This window comes from Taudactylus pleione, unplaced genomic scaffold (genome assembly GCF_031769625.1).
Source record: "Taudactylus pleione unplaced genomic scaffold, aTauple2 ptg000562l, whole genome shotgun sequence".
Taxonomy (NCBI): domain Eukaryota; kingdom Metazoa; phylum Chordata; class Amphibia; order Anura; family Myobatrachidae; genus Taudactylus; species Taudactylus pleione.
In genome coordinates this window covers 3,882,600-3,903,099 of record NW_028284964.1, presented here as the reverse complement: position 1 = coordinate 3,903,099, position 20,500 = coordinate 3,882,600, and the positions used below count along the sequence as shown (strand labels likewise).

The 20,500-nt window shown below is 44.9% G+C and overlaps 1 protein-coding gene across 3 annotated transcripts in view; it reads right to left on the bottom strand.

Annotated features, from left to right (window-relative positions):
* The window catches only part of RAB27B (RAB27B, member RAS oncogene family), a 321,089-nt gene that overhangs the window by 100,464 nt on the left and 200,125 nt on the right, over nucleotides 1–20,500 (bottom strand). Inside the window, exon 1 of one of the 3 annotated variants that reach the window (XM_088452998.1) lies at nucleotides 12,104–12,255. The exons of the other annotated variants lie outside the window; for them this stretch is intronic. The gene's annotated coding sequence lies outside the window, so the exon portion shown is untranslated. Of the gene's footprint in view, nucleotides 1–12,103; nucleotides 12,256–20,500 lie in introns of those variants that run through there. 3 annotated transcript variants of the gene reach the window in all.

Genomic DNA, 20,500 nt, shown 5'->3' with positions numbered 1-20,500 from the left:
GACCTGACTGTATATATACATACACACATACATATATATATCACACACATACAGCACACAGTGGTGTAGCCTACTAATCCACTAGGCGCTAATGCAGTCACTGAGGCACGAGGCACTAACTTTTCTGCTCTCTTCTGGTGGAGAACCCCCTCGTGCAGCTATTACAAGCAATGTCATGTCGGGAATTAAGCTGACATGGATGAAGTGAGTTTCTTTCCATTCCCCATTCAGTATGATAGAAATTTGCCAGGCAACCAACTACTACAGTTAATATTTTACTTTGCTGGCAAAATACTGTAGCTCTTCACGCACCAGTTATCCCTCAATGTGCAGGACTTAAAGCCTCCAAAGCACCCTCTGATGCTGACCGTCCAAAAATAATGCAAGCGAACGGGGATTCGGTATGACATACCGCCGGACCTAAGCACGGCGGATGAAATACCTACGCCGGAAGTCCGTCAGATGAAGATCCCGACGGTGCCTGGTAAGTATCCTAACCCTCCCCACTCCCCCCCTAATCCTAACCTCTCCCCCTATTGCCTAACCCTAACCTCCCCCAGGGGTGCCTAAACCTAACCCCCCCTTCCCCTAGCCTAATCTGAACCCTCCCGGGCGGGTGCCTAGCCCTAAGTCCCCCCAGAGTCCGTAAACCTAACCCCCCCACCCCTTGGCTAACAGGTCCCGATGCCTGGCTTACCTATGTTCAGTATGCCGGGTGTTGGGATTTCGTTGTGGGGCTGATGATAGCTGTCGGTGTTTAGACGCCTATCATTAGTCCCATGCCGGGATTTCACAGTCGGGAAGCCGGCGGTTGCCATTTCGACTGCCAGCTTTCTGACTACATACCGCAAACAGCCCCTGTACACACACCCTTACTGCTGAGGGTTTGCTTTGCTTCAATTTTGACTTTGCCTGGAAAGCTCATGAGCATTGAAGCAGATTGGAAAAGGGGCATGTCCACGTCGAAGAGGGGCATCGCCACCCCTCCAGCAGTGTGAGCCAACATCCCTCCCAAACTGGCCGGTGATCTGGGAAATTCGGTCCCAATCGTGACGGCAGGACAGAGCCCTAAAACACTGCATTTAGAATCTCAGAATGCGACAACCCTTATCTGTGATATTTTATCAAGCGCTACCAGCGCAATCAGATTGGTAAAAATGCAATATATGAAAAGTGCATAGAAAATGCGTTTAAAATGTGTGACTAGAATGCGTTTGAAGCCTGCGTTGCTTTGAAGCGTGTCGCCCATTTTCCTAACACGTGTTTGAACGAGAACTCGAGCAACAGAAAATTACTAAATAAAACAATGTTTGCAGATCTTTTCTATATGAATAATAATAAAAAATTGTAGCCATTCCAGTGTTAAATTACAACATTAAGGGTCATATCCAATTAGCCGCGGTAAATTACCACGGCTAATTAGCTCGCCCGGGGCTCGCTCAGGGCTATCCAACTAGCCTGACGACGGCACTTATCGGGGGTTATTTTTCGTGACCTGTGTCCCGCAAAATAATCCACGATAAGTGCTGTTTTTTTTCCCAAAAAAGGTGAGAACAACATAGGGCCGCGAGCTTATCGTGGCTCCTATGTGTTAACGGGCGAACCATCCTATTAATTCGCCTGACTTAATAGGATAGGGAGAAATTTTTTTTTTTTAAATCGGGGATTATCGGCGAAAAAAATCCCTGTTTTTCGCTGATTGCGGGGATCAATTAGCGCCTGAACAGTGTTCGGGGCTAATTGGATATGACCCTCAATATAGCTCACTTTATAAATATACTTTTTAGATAGTTTTCCATTAATCTTCTAATGCCGTTAGAACCATTAACAACTCTGCATCAAATGATCGCATGTAAACGTCCTTCCACGGACCATCAGTTCAGGGAAAACTTTGGTTGAGAGAGACTCTGGAGCAGTAAGTATCCACTATCACTACAAGACGCGAAAACCCCAAATCAATATTTACCCCGACTCACAAGGGGCTGAGCAGAAGTAGGGGTGTACAGTATATGGCGTCATGTGGTCGTATCACATAGGGGGAGATGTATCAAACCTCAGGGAGAGATAAAGTACCAACCAATCAGTTCCTCACTGTCAGACATCCTCTTTGGCCAGTTGCCAGCTGCTGGTGCCAGATCCCTCGGCTAACCACAATAAATATGGCCAAGTGACCAATGTATTCATAATCTCTTTAGTAAAATACCAACGTACAGAATTTCTCATGGAACAACAGAATCAGATTCCTCCTATAGAGTTCCAGACACATGTAGTATTAATACCAAGGCGCAGAATATAATGGTCCATCCAACGTCGTTACTATAGAGACGACAGCTACAACAATACAGGGCCCTGGGGTGAAGGATGCCTAGCAATAAACTCCTCACTTGCTAGGTATTTGCTCTAGAACACCGGCTAGCCCCTGTTCTGCACCTGGGTCCATGCCTTTAGTAAAAGGCAGTTTCGGTTGACATTTCTGTTATATTCACAGCTACCCGGATACAGAATAGCAATATAGTGACAAGTCTTAATGCGTCCTGAAATGCTACTTATCCTGGTCCTTTCTACTGATCCACATCTCCGTGCCCAAGCAGAACATCGCTCCACTTGTCACCTAATGGCTCCTCCGGCTTCATATATAAAACATGCTGAAACAGATTCTTCCAATTAAAGGGTTGGAATAACTGTCAGGCATTATATTCTGCATTGATCCAGTAAGCCGGCAGCCAAAACCAGCCTATAAATTATAAAGCAAGACTGAAACCTCTGTTCAGGTTCATTTATTGAAAAACTGTGGCATTAACACTTCACGCAGAAATGTTCTGCCGCCCCCAGCCGGTTCATCCATCCATCCATCCATCCATCCATCCATCCATCCATGACACAGCTGCTGCTGACAAAGTAACCGCATAAAATTTATTGATGATTTGGTATAAAAATATCTTTATCACATCAGCCCAAAAGGTTACTGCAGAAATCCATCTCATTGCAGTATATGTGTCTTATGGTTTCTACTAATGTAAGAGTAGTTTTATTAACCTGTGATTAAAATATTCATTAATATACTGTCACTCTCAGCACAGTGCATGGTGTATTTACTATTATGTACTAAATATTTCACTTGCACGTCACAGCAACATAAAATATACAGTCAGGTGCATAAATATTGGGACATTGACAGAATTTTCATATTTTGGCCTCTATTCACCACCACAATGGCTTTGAAATGAAACAAACAAGATGTGATTTAACTGCAGACTTTCAGATTAAATTTGAGGGTAATTACATCCAAATCAGGTGAACGGTGTAGGAATTACAACGGTTTCTATATGTGCCTCCCACTTTTTAAGGGGCCAAAAGTAATGGGACTATCAACTCAAAAGCTATTTCATGGACAGGTGTGGGCTATTCCCTCGTTATTTCATTATCAATTAAGCAGGTCAAAGGTCTGGAGTTGATTCTAGGTGTGACATTTGCATTTGGAATCAGTTTCTGTCGACTCTCAATATGAGATCCAAAGAGCTGTCACTATCAGTGAAGCAAGCCATCATTAGGCTGAAAAATCAAAACAAACCCATCAGAGAGATAGCAAAAACATTAGGGAGGTCATTCAGACCCGGTCGTTGCCGTCGATGTGCTTTGCCCGGGTCGATGGCCCCCCACAGAGCATGCGCACGACGGCACTCACGCCGCATGTGTGAGACCCGCTACGACCGGCACTGTCGATCCAAAGGGGGCGAGCTGTCGATGTTGATTGACAGCTCGCCCCGTTTGGAAGGCGGGCCGGGGGGGTGGCAGCCCAAACGGGGGCGTTCCCATGGGAACGCCTACCGTTTGGGGGCGGCCCCACTGACTAGTGATGTCAGTGGAGAGCTTCCGGCTCAGACAGAGCCGAAAACTCTCCGGGGCTTACGACAAGGGAGACCCTACCCTAGGGTCTCGTCGTAAACCCCGAAGGTCGCGATGGTCTTGACCATCGCGACCATCACCTTAGGCGGTCGTAAGGCTGTGGGTGTTAACCCACAGCCTTACCACCGCAAAGGAGGAAGTCTTGAAAATTCAAGACGTCCTCCCCTCATTCAGACCGACCGCACTCTCTGTGCGAGCGGCTCTGAATGAGGTCCTAGGTGTGGCCAAATCAACTGCTTGGAACATTCTTAAAAAGAAAGAACGCACCGGAGAGCTCAGCAACACCAAAAGACCCGGAAGACCACGGAAAACAACTGTGGTGGATGACAGAAGAATTATTTCCCTGGTGAAGAAAAACCCCTTCACAACAATTGGCCAAATCAAGAACACTCTCCAGGAGGTAGATGTATATGTGTCAAAGTCAACAATCAAGAGAAGACTTCACAAGAGTGAATATAGAGGGTTCACCACAAGATGCAAACCATTGGTGAGCCTCAAAAACAGGAAGACCAGATTAGAGTTTGCCAAACAATATCGAAAAAAGCCATTACCGTTCTGGAACAACATCCTATGGACAGATGAGACAAAGATAAACTTGTACCAGAGTGATGGGAAGAGAAGAGTATGGAGAAGGAAAGGAACTGTTCATGATCCAAAACATACCACCTCATCAGTGAAGCATGGTGGTGGTAGTGTCATGGCGTGGGCATGTATGGCTGCCAATGGAACTGATTCCCTTGTATTTATTGATGATGTGACTGCTGACAAAAGCAGCAGAATGAATTCTGAAGTGTTTCGGGCAATATTATATGCTCATATTCAGTCAAATGCTTCAGAACTCATTGGACGGCGCTTCACAGTGCAGATGGACAATGACCCGAAGCATACTGCAAAAGCAACCAAAGAGTTTTTTAAGGCTAAAAAGTGGAATGTTATGCAATGGCCAAGTCAATCCCCTGACCTGAATCCGATTGAGCATGCATTTCACTTGATGAAGACAAAACTGAAGGGAAAATGCCCCAAGAACAAGCAGGAACTGAAGACATTTGCAGTAGAGGCCTGGCAGAGCATCACCAGTGATGAAACCAAGCGTCTGGTGATGTCTATGCGTTCCAGACTTCAGGCTGTAATTGCCTGCAAAGGATTTGCAACAAAGTATTAAAAAGTGAAAGTTAGATTTAGGATTGCTTAGTTTGTCCCATTACTTTTGGCCCCTTAAAAAGTGGGAGGCACATATAGAAACCGTTGTAATTCCTACACCGTTCACCTGATTTGGATGTAATTACCCTCAAATTAAATCTGAAAGTCTGCAGTTAAAGGACATCTTGTTTGTTTCATTTCAAAGCCATTGTGGTGGTGAATAGAGGCCAAAATATGAAAATTCTGTCAATGTCCCAATATTTATGCACCTGACTGTATATAGTATATTACACCCAACCAGAGGTGCCGTGAGGGGGGGGGGAGTGGGTACCAAATACCCTGGCCCGGGCTTGCTGGAGGGGCAGCAGCCATAGCAGTTTTCTATGACAGTGGGGGGGAGCGATCCGTCTGATCACGCCCCCCCCCCCCACTGGCTATGCACTGGGCTGAAAGGCTTACAGCGCCCCCTCCCCAGCGCTGCAAAAATATTTCTTTTCTCCTAAAAGGTGCGTGGCCACACCTCCCATGATTAGACCACGCCTCCTTTGCCCAGGCCCGGCGCGGCTGTCGGCGCGCCTGCACCCAGCAAGGGCCATCTGGAACTCTATCAGAACTATATACTAGGAGCATACTTACTTACTCTCCTGGAATTTTTGGGAGGCTCGCCATTTTCGGATAGCCCCGAGCAGCTGCGGAAGACTGGCCGGAACTTGAGCATTCCGCCTCCTTCCTACTGAGGTGGGCAGGATGGGGAGATTATTACCGGGAATCGCAGTGCGTATGGGGGATGGAGCTAAAATTACGCAAAGACGCATTTTTTAGCCCCACCCACTCTCCACAGACCCGCGGCATTTTCCAACTATGGGGCGGATTCTAATGAAGTGAGAGTCAGCTGCATCTCCTCTCTCGGCTTCTCCCAGAGAGATGAAAAAAGTAAAACGTACGTATGACTAGGGGGTGTGGCCAAGCACTGTAATGCCCCTTTTGGAATGTTGGAAATGCTGTCTGTGCAGGTGTTGATATTGCAGAGTTATGTGAGTTATGCTAAATGAATAAAGCACAAGCTATGCAGTAAAGCAAATAGGAAACATCTTATAAAAACTGCTAACTAAATGTACATAGAGCAGTCCACAAATAAAATGTTGCCAAGGAAACCATTTGTTGTGCAAATATACACGAAAAGTATCTGACATACCACGCAAAGCTCTTCTTAAATGGAGTCCATTGGGAAACTCTTATCTTCCACATGTCAAGGAGATAACTGTTTGAGCACAGGTGGCTCATCAGGAGCTTAGCTGGAGTCAAGGCAATCCCCGAGGACTGGAATTGGGATGAACTGGTGTATGAGCCTTACCACATTCTTGCAGATCAATAACAATCTTCTGTACTAAGTAACGCAGAACATCAAAGACCTAATAGCGCTGTGCATGTTAGGGTAGCCCGACTTGTCAAAATTCAATCTCATTATTTCACCTTTGGAATTGTAAAAGAAAAAACAAAAAAAACTAAAAGTGTGCGAGTGACAATAGATGACATTTTCTGAATCAATAGATAATATGAGCGATCTGTAGTGGTGGTAAGTTTTAATCAGAATTTTCTGAATCGACATTGTTTAAAGTGTGCAGTCATGCGAAAATCTATGAAGAGATCGTTCATATGTAATAATTTTTTTTTTTAAATCTTGAACTTAAAAATATAAAATTAACATGACAGCAATGTGTCCCCTGCATGTAAAAATACTGTATATCTGATCGTATACAAGGCCAATCGGTCATTGTAAAATGTGAGAATTGTTGCATCTGTGATAAGACTTCTGCTCATTTTGGGGCCTATTCATGATGTTAATTATCTGGTCCGAATGGACCCCGATAATTAACATTCTAACTTGCTGCGGCTTCTGGAGCAATTCATCATTGCTTTGGTGCGGTGACAGCTGATGCGAAAGCAGTACCTACAGGTCACGCATGGGTAGGTCACGCATGGGCACAAAAGGCCCAACGTCCGGAAGAAGGAGCCGGACAAGAGCAGAGGGATCCAAAAGGATCCCTCATCGCAACCCGGTCAACGGGTTTGCGATCCCAGAGCAGGAGCATTCACCATCTGAATATTATATTTTCGGAGCTCGATTAATTCTGTCCCCATACTAGTGTATGGTGACAGCGGACCATTCCGCAAGAGGAAGGTAAGTAGGAGATATCTGTGATACTAGTGTATGGTAACAGCGGACCATTCCGCAAGAGGAAGGCAAGTAGATGATATCTGTGATACTAGTGTATGGGGACAGCGGGCCATTCCGCAAGAGGAAGGCAAGTAGATGATATCTGTGATACTAGTGTATGGGGACAGCGGGCCATTCCGGGAGAGGAAGGTAAGCAGGAGATATCTGTGATACTAGTGTATGGGGACAGGGGGCCATTCCGCAAGAGGAAGGTAAGTAGGAGATATCTGTGATACTAGGGTATGGGGACAGCGGGCCATTCCGGGAGAGGAAGGTAAGCAGGAGATATCTGTGATACTAGTGTATGGGGACAGCGGGCCATTCCGGGAGAGGAAGGTAAGTAGGAGATATCTGTGATACTAGTGTATGGGGACAGCGAGCTATTCCAGGAGAGGAAGGTAAGCAGGTGATATCTGTGATACTAGTGTATGGGGACAGCGGCAATTCCGGGAGAGGAAGGTAAGTAGGAGATATCTGTGATCTCTCCTGCTTTACCGTATTGATGAATGGTGCGATAACTTAATTTTTACAATTACAGGTGAAAATGTGCATTTTCACCTGCTTTTGTGAAAATTAAGTGAGGCCCCTTTATGAGATGCCACAGGACAAATTTGTTCTTGCTGAACCCAAATCATTTAATGAACAGAAGTTCATGATGGAAAAATAAAATCACTTCAGTAATTAGACATTTCCATATATACAAGATACAGATCTGGGAGGAGGCACTAAAAAACAATATTAACAAGCTCTGCAATGTAAATAGGTGAATGGTGATAAAGAGAGGTGAGATAACAGAACCTTCTAGCCACTGAGCATATGATTGACTGAACGAACGAACTAACGAACTAACGAACGAACGCAGACTTTAAAGGTCTGCTAGTATTTGTTTGTTTGGTACAGTAGTTCTGGTCTTTTGTCTAATAAACTTCTGGGAAGAGTTTATATATAATAAGCTTAAGTTCAGGCATCACCTACATATAGACAGCAGATGTGGAATGAACCAATGGTGGAATTATCATCGATGCAGGGGGTACCAGTACCGGTCATTGGAGGTGAGGAGGTTTTATGGCACCAAGGCCTCTGTACCTCCCCAAGCTCTCCCTGATGCCACCAATTCCAGCAGAGACTTCTTCCAAGTGGAGCTCGCGTTGGATACGCACGAAGAGGAAGGCTAGAGTGGCATCACCCAGCCCCTACCTACTGTAAGTTTTGCTCTGAATTGAATTTGAACCAATGTCCACAAAAATTCCATTAATCAATTCACCAGTATTCAGTGACATCACTGCGGTGCACCGTTACAGCAACAGCAATAGAGCCGCTACATCTCTGGCTGAAAGCCTTGGAGCAGCGGTGTCGCACCAGCCCCGCTATGGAGATAGGCGAAAAGTGGTGATGGCACGGTGGCACAGAAGTCACGGTGTGTGCCGTATCTCTGCAAAATACAGACCATCAAATGGTGGCTTTCCTATGGGCCCTCAACAAATGGCTATTATTGCGCTGGGAGGTGAGTCATTAAAAGTGGAAAACTCCTCAAAGCAAAGAATCGTGTTCGCAATTAGGGCGGCCAAGTCAGTCATTTAAAAGAGACACGTGAAATGTATTACACCACACAGCAATTAGTGCAGCTTCATGCAGCAGGCCGTCAGTTATCATTACTAATTACAAAGCAGCCAGGCAGCATGTATATTTTATGTATGTCAGGATTAAAGGGCTGACCTGATAACCCCCATTCACAACAGGGGATTTTACAAAACATGGCTGAACTATTTCTTTCTGAAGGATTCAGCAAAGTGACGTCTGCACCAATGGACACTGCTCCATCATTTTAATGATGTAACAAATAAGACATTCTAGGGCAGCCTACAAAATTAGGAAACATTTTACAAAATGAACACATCATCGTCAGTATGATTGAGCAGAAGGGGCTTTCTGGTCCGGGTGATTTCGCTCTGCAGTTCTAGAGTACCGTATAAATGCGGCAGCCAGATTGGTGGTGCACAACATAAGGGACAACAGGTAACTATAGACTGACCTTGGCAAAGAAAGAGAAGCATCACATTTATAACAACGCTGGACTTGAGGTGGCCCCTTAGTGCCTGTCATTTCTATCCAGCAGAATGGCTTTGCTCTGATTGGTCAGTGAGTGAGAAAAGCCACTTTGATTGGTTAGATACTCATGTTGGCAGTTTGCTATGTTCAAACCAAAGGGGATTTTCTCATGCTCTGACCAATCACAGGGCGTTCTAAGTACTGAAGTTTTGACTTTGCCAAGCCAGAATCATGAATGAATACATGCAGCGAACAGGGAACCCCTTGCAAATAGGTGTGGATGAGTGTTTATTTCAATTAAGTATTTTTTATGCGGTCTGTGATTATTTTTTTTTTTTTACCGGTAGACTATAGGTCCTGGCAGGCCTCCCTTACTGGCAAAGCCTAGTTAGGATAGCAGCATTTTCGGTGAGGCACCGCACTTTTCTTCGATAACATTCACTTCAACCCCTTCCCTAATGGAGCTTAAAATCTGTGTTTCCTATCACATGTCCACACATACTCATGGACTAAGGGTAATTTACTAACCAAAAGCAAATTTACCTACCAGTATGTTTTTGGAGTGTGGGAGGAAACCCAGGCAAACCTGAGAACATACAAACGCCACACACTTGAGCCATGGCTGGGTATTGAACTAATTATCTCAATGCTGTGGGGTAGTAATGCGAAGCACCACACCATCTTTGCTGGTGTACGAAGCAGGAAGCCTGGCGCCTCTCCAGGTTGCAACCATGTCGGCCTCTCAGCCTTGTCCTCTGGCACCGCCCTGGTATGGCATTGGCTCTAGTGAGATGCCTCAGCAAATCAGAAATGCCTATAAATGTGCAGAGGGGTGAAGAGATCCCAAAAGTGCACTGTGCACTCTCAGTGATCTAAGCGATTCCGTTCTTCTTCTCCTAAAATAATGACTTTCTTAGACACTTATGGCTTAAACCTAATCATGCGTGTGAGAGGATATATGGACTGTCTAAGCTACATGTGGATTGTTTGCGCGTATAAAGCTTTTCATTACCTCGCTTGGAGTGCGCTGGAAATGTGCCAATATGGAGGCAGAAGACGTGGGCCATTAAAATGATAAAAGGTGACCAAAAGACTGTCAGCTATAAGCTTGTGCAAAATTCAACTCCATTTTGCAAAGCAGAAATGACTGTGCACCCCTCCATGCAGCAAGCAGTGACCCTAAAAATCGCCCGTCCTACCACTTTACTCCGATTCAATAATCACTGCAAGAGAATATATATTATTTCTGTGCTGCTCAGCAAAACTAGGAGCACCAATGCGACACTGCGCATAGAATGCCACACCTCCTCCCAACCACTTCCCATCAGCCTACGGAGACTCCTGCTGATCCTCAAACCCTGCACCTGGCTCCGTAACACTGTATGTCTCAGCGAAGTTCCAGGCGCACTTGCTCCAATCGAGAAGCATGATGGGTACAAAGCTCATCTTGCACTATGGAAGGACATATTGCGCTTTGTACATGACCCCCACTGTATGCAGGATCGCTGAATCTGTCTCATCAGGTAAGTAGGTAAAATTTTTTCAGATGAGATACATTATGTCAACATTCCGAATGTCAACAGCATAATGGTATTTTAAGCTAAACCTAATACTCTAAACCTAACCCTAATTTCAGCCTAACCCTACTCTAACCAAAACCGTATTCGCAATTTGCAGCCTAAGCCACCGAACTTCCGGAAGAGTAGGCACGTCGCCCGCATCCTGCCCACTTCCGAGTGAAGTTGGCAGAACGGGAAGAATCTTCCCTCGAACCTGAGGTATGTCGCGAGGGGGTGTGGCTTAATGCGGCAATTCTATGATCATTGCGTCATTTGGCCCGCTCCTTATTCAAATGTGCCCGATTGGCACCATTTGTTCATTCATGTAGAAATATACTGTGTAGAAGACTTTGCAATGAATCACTTTTATTTTAGGTCCAACAGAAAGACCTTATCACCTGCGTATCGAAAACCATGTCACAATGCGGTTGGGAGAAAATGATGTGGGCATCACAACCCAAACATACAGTGGCAAACTCATTACCGCTGTAGAACATACCGCACAAAAACATAGGCACCTCCGAATTTTTTTTTTTTAAAGTGACGCAGATCCTAGTCTGCGGGAATTCACCCCAAATACATCTGACAGAGCAACAATAGCGCAGTATAAACGCAATAACAGAAGCATGGCTAAAACGGACATGGCAAGTTACTTAAAATGTCTGAACGAGGAGCAGAATAGCACACAAGAACAACATTAGAGATCTTGCATTACACCATACCCATTGTAAATACAAGTATCTGAAGATCTCCTTCCTGACGAGATTGATTAAACATTAAAAAGGTGTCTGCTAATCTTTCCTGTGTTTGGCCACGCCGACTTATCTGCGTCTATCTCTCTCCTGTGCACTGGGCACATAGTCCTCAACGTGGGCACTGCCAGCAGCCTAACAGCTGCTCAGACCGTGCCCGGGGGACACATGTCATATGCTTCACCCAATGACAGATACCGTAACGCAAACTGTTTGCATAATTCAGAAACAAGCTTACGCTCCTGTCTCACACACACAGGCCTGTGACTGACAGGTTTCATTATGGATGCGTTAAATAACCAGTGGACATTCCACATCCACTGCATAAACTTTGACTGGGGGAAGGATCCTATTAAGGAAGCATTGTCTGCAGATCCCAGCTGTTTCCCAGTTCTTGAGGCAGACACACAGACAATACCCCCACCCCCCCTCCCCCTGCATCTCTGCTGGAGTGAATGGGAAATGTTTAAGAAACTTACAGTTTTCAGTGCCCGTATCCTGGTCTTGCAGAACTCCGTCTACAAATCCTGTATATCCTAGCACCACCCTTGTGGCTGAGAACACAGTGTGGACTAGGCTTCTATCCCAGCAGTGTATGAAGAGAAGAAGGCGTGCCTTGTAATCTCCACACGGATATGAGGAACTCACCTCAGGCAAATCTTTCTTGTGACTCAACCACATTGCAACAAAATACATACTCTGCTGTGACTCGAAAAACCTACGCAGCAACTTGTGTCCTTTAAGTAGGGTGCTGCTCAGGAATCTCATAAAAGGTTATTCTGCGCAATAAAAAACAAAAAACAAAAAAAAGAAGCAACAACACATCTTCATGCATTAAATCACATACAGTACAGGCCCACCAACAGACATATGGGAGCGTGTAATAATGTGCCCACACACAAACGTGTATAAAAATATCCAAACACCACAACATGAAAAGCAAGAGGAAAAATACCATCTGATGCACCGTATAGCGCTGTAACTGTAACGATACCGAATAAATTAAATGTGGCGTGAATGCACTCAAGATTGTTCAATGTATACGTCGTTGTAAGGAAAATGATTGGATACTTTTAATTGTAAAAAGGGATAAAAAATAAAAATTTTATAAAATGTATATTACACTTTGGTACCTCGATGGGTTTCAGGGGTCTATTTACTAAGCAGTGTTAGGAGACAGAGTGAAAAGTGATAAGGTGCCAGCCAATCAGCTCCCAACTGTCATTTTTCAAACACAGCCTGTGAGATGGCAGTCAGGAGCTGATTGGCTGGCACCTTATCACTTTTCACTCTGTCTCCTAACACTGCTTAATAAATAGACCCCCAAGTCTTTAATATAAACAGCATAGTAATAATGAGAAAGAGAGGGAGAGACAGAGGACCTCATTCAGAGCTGGTCGCACAGAGCGTGCGGTTGGTCTGAATGAGGGGAGGACCTCTTGAATTTTCAAGACATCCTCCTTTGCGGTGGTAAGGCTGTGGGTTAACACCCACAGCCTTACGACCGCCTAAGGTGATGGTCGCGATGGTCAAGACCATCGCGACCATTGGGGCTTACGACGAGACCCTAGGGTAGGGTCTCCCTTGTCGTAAGCCCCGGAGAGCTTCTCTAGTGATGTCAGTGGGGCCGCCCCCAAACGGTAGGCATTCCCATGGGAACGCCCCCGTTTGGGCTGCCACCCCCCTGGCCCGCCTTCCAAACGGGGCGAGCTGTCAATCAACATCGACAGCTCGCCCCCTTTGGATCGAGACCCGCTACGACCGGCGCTGTCAGTCGTAGCGGGTCTCACGCATGCGCACGATGGCGCCGTCGTGCGCATGCTCTGTGGGGGGCCATCGACCCGTTCCGAGCGCATCGGCGCTAACGACCGGGTCTGAATGACCCCCAGAGAGAGGTAGAGAGTATAATTATTTTAAATGTTGAAATGATACATGGGTGATAATGACACATTTTATTTCTGCAGGTGAATTCACTAGTATCTCAGTCAATTTGATTTAACCAGACTCAAGCAAGGATATCCTTAAAACATGAACTGTAGTGGCGGAGTTTGGGAACCTCTGGGTTAATGTACAAAAACACCAAAGTCGATACATCACAGACATTTACAATAATTTTCTAAACTGTAGTAGAAAAATGACAGAAACTGCTGCAATGGTTGCTAAGGGCAACAGCATCTCATCGCTACCCATGCCTTCATTTTCAAAGATAACAACCCCCCTCCCCTCCCCCCAAAGTACTATTATCTGATTCTCTATCTTTGACTATTATTATTTTATTCATGGAGCCTATGCAGTATTCATAATATTATCTTTGGAGTAATTACATAGAACAACATAATTAAAAGACTAAACAAAACATATTGACGGCAGAGAGGACAAATATTGATGGAGTTTATAGGGACGGAGTAATGTGTAAAAGTAGAATTTGTTTCACGTAGAATCTCGACCTGTTGCAAGACGCTAGAACATTATATTATGTTAGTGGTATTGGCTGGTACATGCAAGGCGGAGACCCGAGGAGACAAAAAAATGTTGTTCTTCAAAGTAAACAATGTCAGGTATTTATTCCCCTCCGGCATTTATCACCCGGGTTCTGAAAGAGAGAAATACTACAGGTTATAGCCTTCGGCAAATGCCCGAGGTGTAAAGCAGAAAGGCCGGTCTGATCGGAATTCTCAAAATGCAGCACAGAAGGGCGTGGGGAGCTACGGTATACCTCTTCTGTATTCTTCTCAGTTACTGTATTACAGCTGCCATGACAGCTCACCTGCCAGGAGAAGTCTATGAAATAATTACACGTGTGTCCATAATAAAATCCCCAGTAGCAGTATTCCTGCCATCTGAAAGGTGTTGGCGTCTATGTACTGTAAACGGTCAGGCAACTAAACAGGTCACCTGTTCAGAGCATGTAAGAAATCAGCACTACTTTGGGGATTCATGAAAGCTTGGAGAGAGATAATATTGTGAGAGATAAAGTACCGACCAATCAGCTCCTGACTGTCATTTTTCAAACACAGCCTTTAAAGTGACAGTGACGAGCAGATTGGTTGGTACTTTTTTCTCTCTCCAAGATTTCAGGAATACCTCCCCCCCCCCCCCAAAAAAAAAAATCCGGAATAAAAAGACTACTATGGATGTTAAATGGGCCTTCCACATTCAGACAACTTTAAAAGTTGGAAGAGTTCATGTACAACGAGACCATCGATTTTACAGAATACATTCCTATACCTCTCTGGTATTCTTCCATGGTTTTCACGTTGGTCTTTATTTCGTCCAGACACATTTTTGATTTTTTTTTTTACATTTATGGTATGGGAATCAGCCCGGCAGTGGTAAAAACCCCGATCGTCCAACGGTAAGTACTGACTAACCCTATTCTACCCCTTAACCTTCCCTTAGGGGTGCCTAACCCTAACCTCCCCCCCAAGTGCCTAACCCTAATCCCCCACCCTAAGTGCCCCCTACCCCCGGGGGGGTGCCTAACCCTAACCTAACCTCTTCTCCGGGGGTGCCTAACCCTAACCCCCATTTCCCTAGCCTAACCCTAACCTCCCAGGGGAAGGGGGGGTGGCTAGCCCTAAATCCTCCTGGGAGGCCCTAACCTAACCATCCCCCCTTCGATTGGTCCCGGCGTAGGTCTAATGACAGGCGTCGGGATTTTGATGCCTGTCATTAGACAATTGCCAGGGTTAGACAGTCGGGAAGCCGGTGGTCGGGACCACGTCCGTCGGCTTCCCGACTGCTCACCATGGTATGACGCAGAATTGCTCTAATGAGAGAATTGAATTTACAATCTGATTCTGAGTCACACGCCACCCGAAATTCCATACACCAGCCGCAAACCTAAGTCTAATGCGAGTATCAGCCCGTATTCCAAGTCGCACTGATCTGTGTGGCTGCACCACCCCAGCCCCCTGTCCTCTAGAGCAGCCATAATCACTACTATCTGCACTGACACTTACCCCATGCTACAGTAGGTGCAATACATACGTCTCAAACAGGCATCTTCTTGGCCTATGCGTGACTCAGAATATGGTATAACTCTGGTTACATGCCCACTATACGGCCAGGAGATGGTACTCATACGTGCATATGCCCCGATAACGCCCATGTGATGGGCGAAGAGAAACGACTGAGATGCTTCCGACACATAATCGCTCAGAGATATAGGATGATGCGTATTCTTACAGCAGCGCATGCACGGTCTGCAGAAAAATCACTTTATGCGGCTGCATTAGACTGGTATCCGGTCAAAAGGTCGGCAGTGCCAATCATAATTTTTACATCACATTGTCGACATCTGAATGTAGACATGGTTCAAACCGTTGACGGTCACCATGCTGACATCCTCAGAATGTCGCCATGCTCACAATGTCGACACCTCAACTAATGGGTTCAATACTCACTGAAATTCTGCTGCAGAGACACCGCTGAAGCAACTCATCCTCACGTGACCGGCGAGACCCGGAAGACGACGCTGAAGCTGCAGCAGCTGCCGGGAGAAGGGAAGACACCGCTAGACCACCATGGATGGTTTGTCGACAGTTCATCATGTCGACATATCATCCATGTAAACATGTTGAATATCGGCATGGTTAATATTGAGCACCATACCCAATCCCATTAGACCTTGCGTGCAGAATCAGGCCCTTAATGTGCATGGGAAAGTTAAACTGTGTCATATCCAAGTGATCATGAGCAAAGGGTCAGTGGCATCTGGGTGGGGGGAGCGTGTGGCAGCAGCCCAGTGCTGGTCTCAATAATGCATAGCCCTGGTTGGAGGGGATGACTACATTGCCCCTTTAAAAAAAACTACACTGTTTAGCATCTGTGGTCTCAAAGGAGGTAACTGTCAATCACCTGCTGTTACCCTGCAAATGACGGACAGTCACCTCTGTTCATAAAAGAGATGCTGCCAATTCATGGATTTAAAATTAAATACAATTTTAATTATCCACATTTGCAATCATTGACTGTAAACTGCTATTCTCATGGGATCCTCATGTACTGATAGCAAGCCATAATAATACGTGGGGAGAAATCATACGGTCACCTGGCGTTAGACAATTTAATACGTACTATATCTTCCTACAGTACTAGTCTCATATGGGGGCTGACCGACTCTCTAAAGTAGTGTCACAGCAAGATTTCATAATGGGACCAGTGAAGAGAAAAGGAAAAAAGTTATGCCGTCCAATAAGATTGCGGAAAATAAAAAAATTGCTATAATGTCTTAATGGTGTTTTTAATTTCCACAGTATTACTAGAATACCCATTTACAGTATTTCCCATCCCTACCTCCTGCTGGAGCAAAAGGAGGATTTTGGAAGGGGGATTCCAAATATAAATAGTATACGTTAATATTGTTATTAGTGGAAATAAGCACACATATATATATATATATATATATATAATGTTGGGTGTGAAATCCCGGCTGTCGAGATACCGCTAGTCAGAATACAGACAGCGGCATCCTAACAGCCAGAATCCCGACACCCATAGGAATGCACGGTGTGTAATTTCCTAACCCTCCCTCTTCGGTGCCTAACCCTAACCCCCCCCTCTGTGCCAAAGCCTATCCTCCCCCTCCCCGTACCCTAAACCTAACCCCCCCCCCTCCCCGAGTGCCTAAGCTGATCCACCCCCTCCCCACACCCTAATCCTAACACTCCCTACCCGGTGCCTAACCCTCCCCCTAATGCCTAACCCTAACCCCGCTACCTAACCCTAACACCCCGATACTTACCTTCGGGATGTCGGTGGTCGGGATACTGGTGCCGGGATGCAGACTACATCCCATATATATTATACACACATAAGAATCCTCTTCTAGTATACTATAGTCCTAAAACCTAATTTAATAATATATGGAATGCATGGACTCTGCCATTTATTGGTCCTAAGGTTTTTTTTTTTTTACCTTCTATTTTTCATAGATGAGCGGTTTGGTTTCGGCATCTTTTACGGATATCTCGGCACAAATGTCCTATGATGTTTTGCCTTGTTCTGAAGAACTTGACGGGAAGATCTGAGGCAAAACCAAACCGGTCATCTCTGATTTCCTATTCTATTCCTCCTCTGTTTATTATTAAGTAATATATTTCACATATTTCTAAGTAGAAAAAAAAAAAGAGCATGTTCATAATCCATGAGCAGGACCACCAAAGGCATCAGCGTACCTGGGATGTGGCCACTGAAGGAGGTGTGGCTAAGATGCATTGGTGTGTGCTGTCACGTGCAGTGGGGGGGGGGGCGTGGTCATGGCATCATGGGAGGACTGCTTACCGAGGCACAGGTAATCTGTACCCAACCACTCCCATTTACAGATCACCGTTGAATACTGGTGGCGTTTTACCATTGACGTTATAGTGGTGCTTGTACAAAAGATTTCTGCTGCTGACGCACTTAATTCCGGCATCGACTGGAAAAAGCATTTCCGTTGGATCGGCCAACGTTCATGGTTGCCGACTATCGCTTTCCGATGGCCATCTCTTCCCCCTTCTCAGCATCCCGGTTTGTAAGGATTACTTATTAAAATCGGTCAAAGGTGCAAACCTTAAGGGCTCTATTTATCAATCTATTTTTTTTTATTAATATAAGGTGAAAACTGGTGTTGTCACAGCCTTTTCACGTTACTTTAGTTTCACTGAAATGTATTAAAGGACTTTTTGGAGCAGTATTTGTGAAAAACTACTCCAAGCCCTTTATTTCGCATTTATTTAGTAAGCAGATATTTGGATGGGAAATGCGATCTGCTTGAAGTGTACTAAGGGGAATTGTGAAACAATACCAGGTGGGAGCCCTGCGATAATTCCATATGGAGATGGCGTTAAGCAGGGTTCCCCCGAAGTCCTTCTCCGCTCTCACAGGCAGAGCAGAGCCAGGAGCTGGCCCTCTGTGATCAGCTTTGTGGTCTAAAAAGACCACTGTAAAAAACAAAAATAAAACACCTACCTGCAGCCAGGGGTCCGCGGATCGGTGAGCTCTCTCCTCTGGTCAGCCGGTTGTCAGGCTCCTGCTCTCAGTCAGCTGCGCCGTAAACTGGCAGCTCAATGTACAGCACACATCAGCTGACCGGGGTCACAGACCAGGAGACTACCCTCTGTCCCTGCTTGAGAATCTTAATACATTCTTGTGATATTTCCTAAATTTGCAATGAGAATTTAGGTGAAAATGGCACATTACAACTGCATTTGAAATGCAGACTGTAGTAAATACTTTAAACACTCACCATGTCCTCCAAGATAACAAAGCTTAATTCCAAGTTACATGTGACAGCTCACAAATCAATTGCTAAATATTTCTGCCACTGTTATTACACCTGCTGTAACATCCTACACTTACTTACATTTTAAAGTGGCTACAGTACGTTCTTTTGAAACTGTAGATTTAAAACATGTTTTGTGATTATTAAGAAAATAAATATGACCTTGATGTACCTGAGGCCCATAGAAGTGCTAATGTACAACATTGCTAATTCTGGAGCAGAGAGCATTTATTAAATACATAGTTCAATGATTTAAATGAAGGCTGCAAGAATTGACCTTGTGAGCTGTACAGAAACACTATTCATAATGAGCAAGACTGGTAAAATGTATGAATATATATATATATATATATATATATATATATATACACACACACACACACACACACACACACACATGCACACACAGGGCCGTAACTAGGGTGGTGCGACCTGTGCACTCTAGGGCAGGGGGCGCTGTTTGGTCCTGTCACTTTTCTGTTTATAATCATTCTCACTTGTAGCTTCCTCTTATTTCATCCCCAGCATCTCCTGGTCTCCCCTATCTCTTCCCTGGCCCTTCCCCATGAAGCCATGGCCCTTTTTTTGGGTGCATTATGTCCCTATTTGAAAAATAGGGGGACACCAGATGCTCTTTCTGGCACAGGGCACCAAAATGTATAGTTACAGCTCTGTGTATATGTATAAATATATACATATATATATATATATATATATATATATATATATGGTCATCACTTTAAAGGTGCCTACACACTTACCGATATTTTACACGGTTTGCCCAATTCAGACACATAATGACTACTAATCGTGTAAAATATGCCCAAATCGTGAGTGCCCACTCACGGTGCCGATGCGATGCCCGCAGGTCGTACATCGCATCTTCAGGTCTGCCGTGCTGTAGGGCAGATCTGACAATCTCAGTCACAATGCACTGGAATAGTTAGGAGGCACGATAGATCGTTTGTTACATTGGTCAGTTTGTAACACCAAATCGTGCCCACGACTGCCGGGGAGTTCAAGAGGAAATCGGACACGATATCAGATCGTGAGCACATCGCCAAGTGTGTAGGCACCATAACACATTCCTGTTTATGAAGAGTACGGATCGTAATACTGTACTGAGGAATGATAGTTTTCATCCTTATCCCTTGAGAAAGGAATTGCCATATTACCATTTATTGAGAGCTAGACGCATTACATCAGATGACAGCCAATTAGCACAAGCATTAGATGATATGACCACACAATTCGTTAATCGAGGTTATAAGTGCCAGGAATTGGTTAAGATTTAGGATAAGGTGTTGCGGATACCACGTGATGAATTATTGGCCCCCAAAAGGTAGACAAAAAAATAAGCTTGATAAAGATCATATCCTTTGGGTGAATCAGTTCACTACAAGTAGTTCACAAATTGTGAAACAGGCCAAACAATGGTGGCCCATTGTCAATACTGATAGTGAATTACCTGCACTACAAAATTCTAAATTACTACCTAGTTTCACTAGAAATAAGAATATTAGAGACTATGAGGTTAAGGGCCATATTCAATTAGAAGCGAATAGCAGAGATCCGCGAAAAAGTATCGCCGATAGCGACTTTTCGCCTG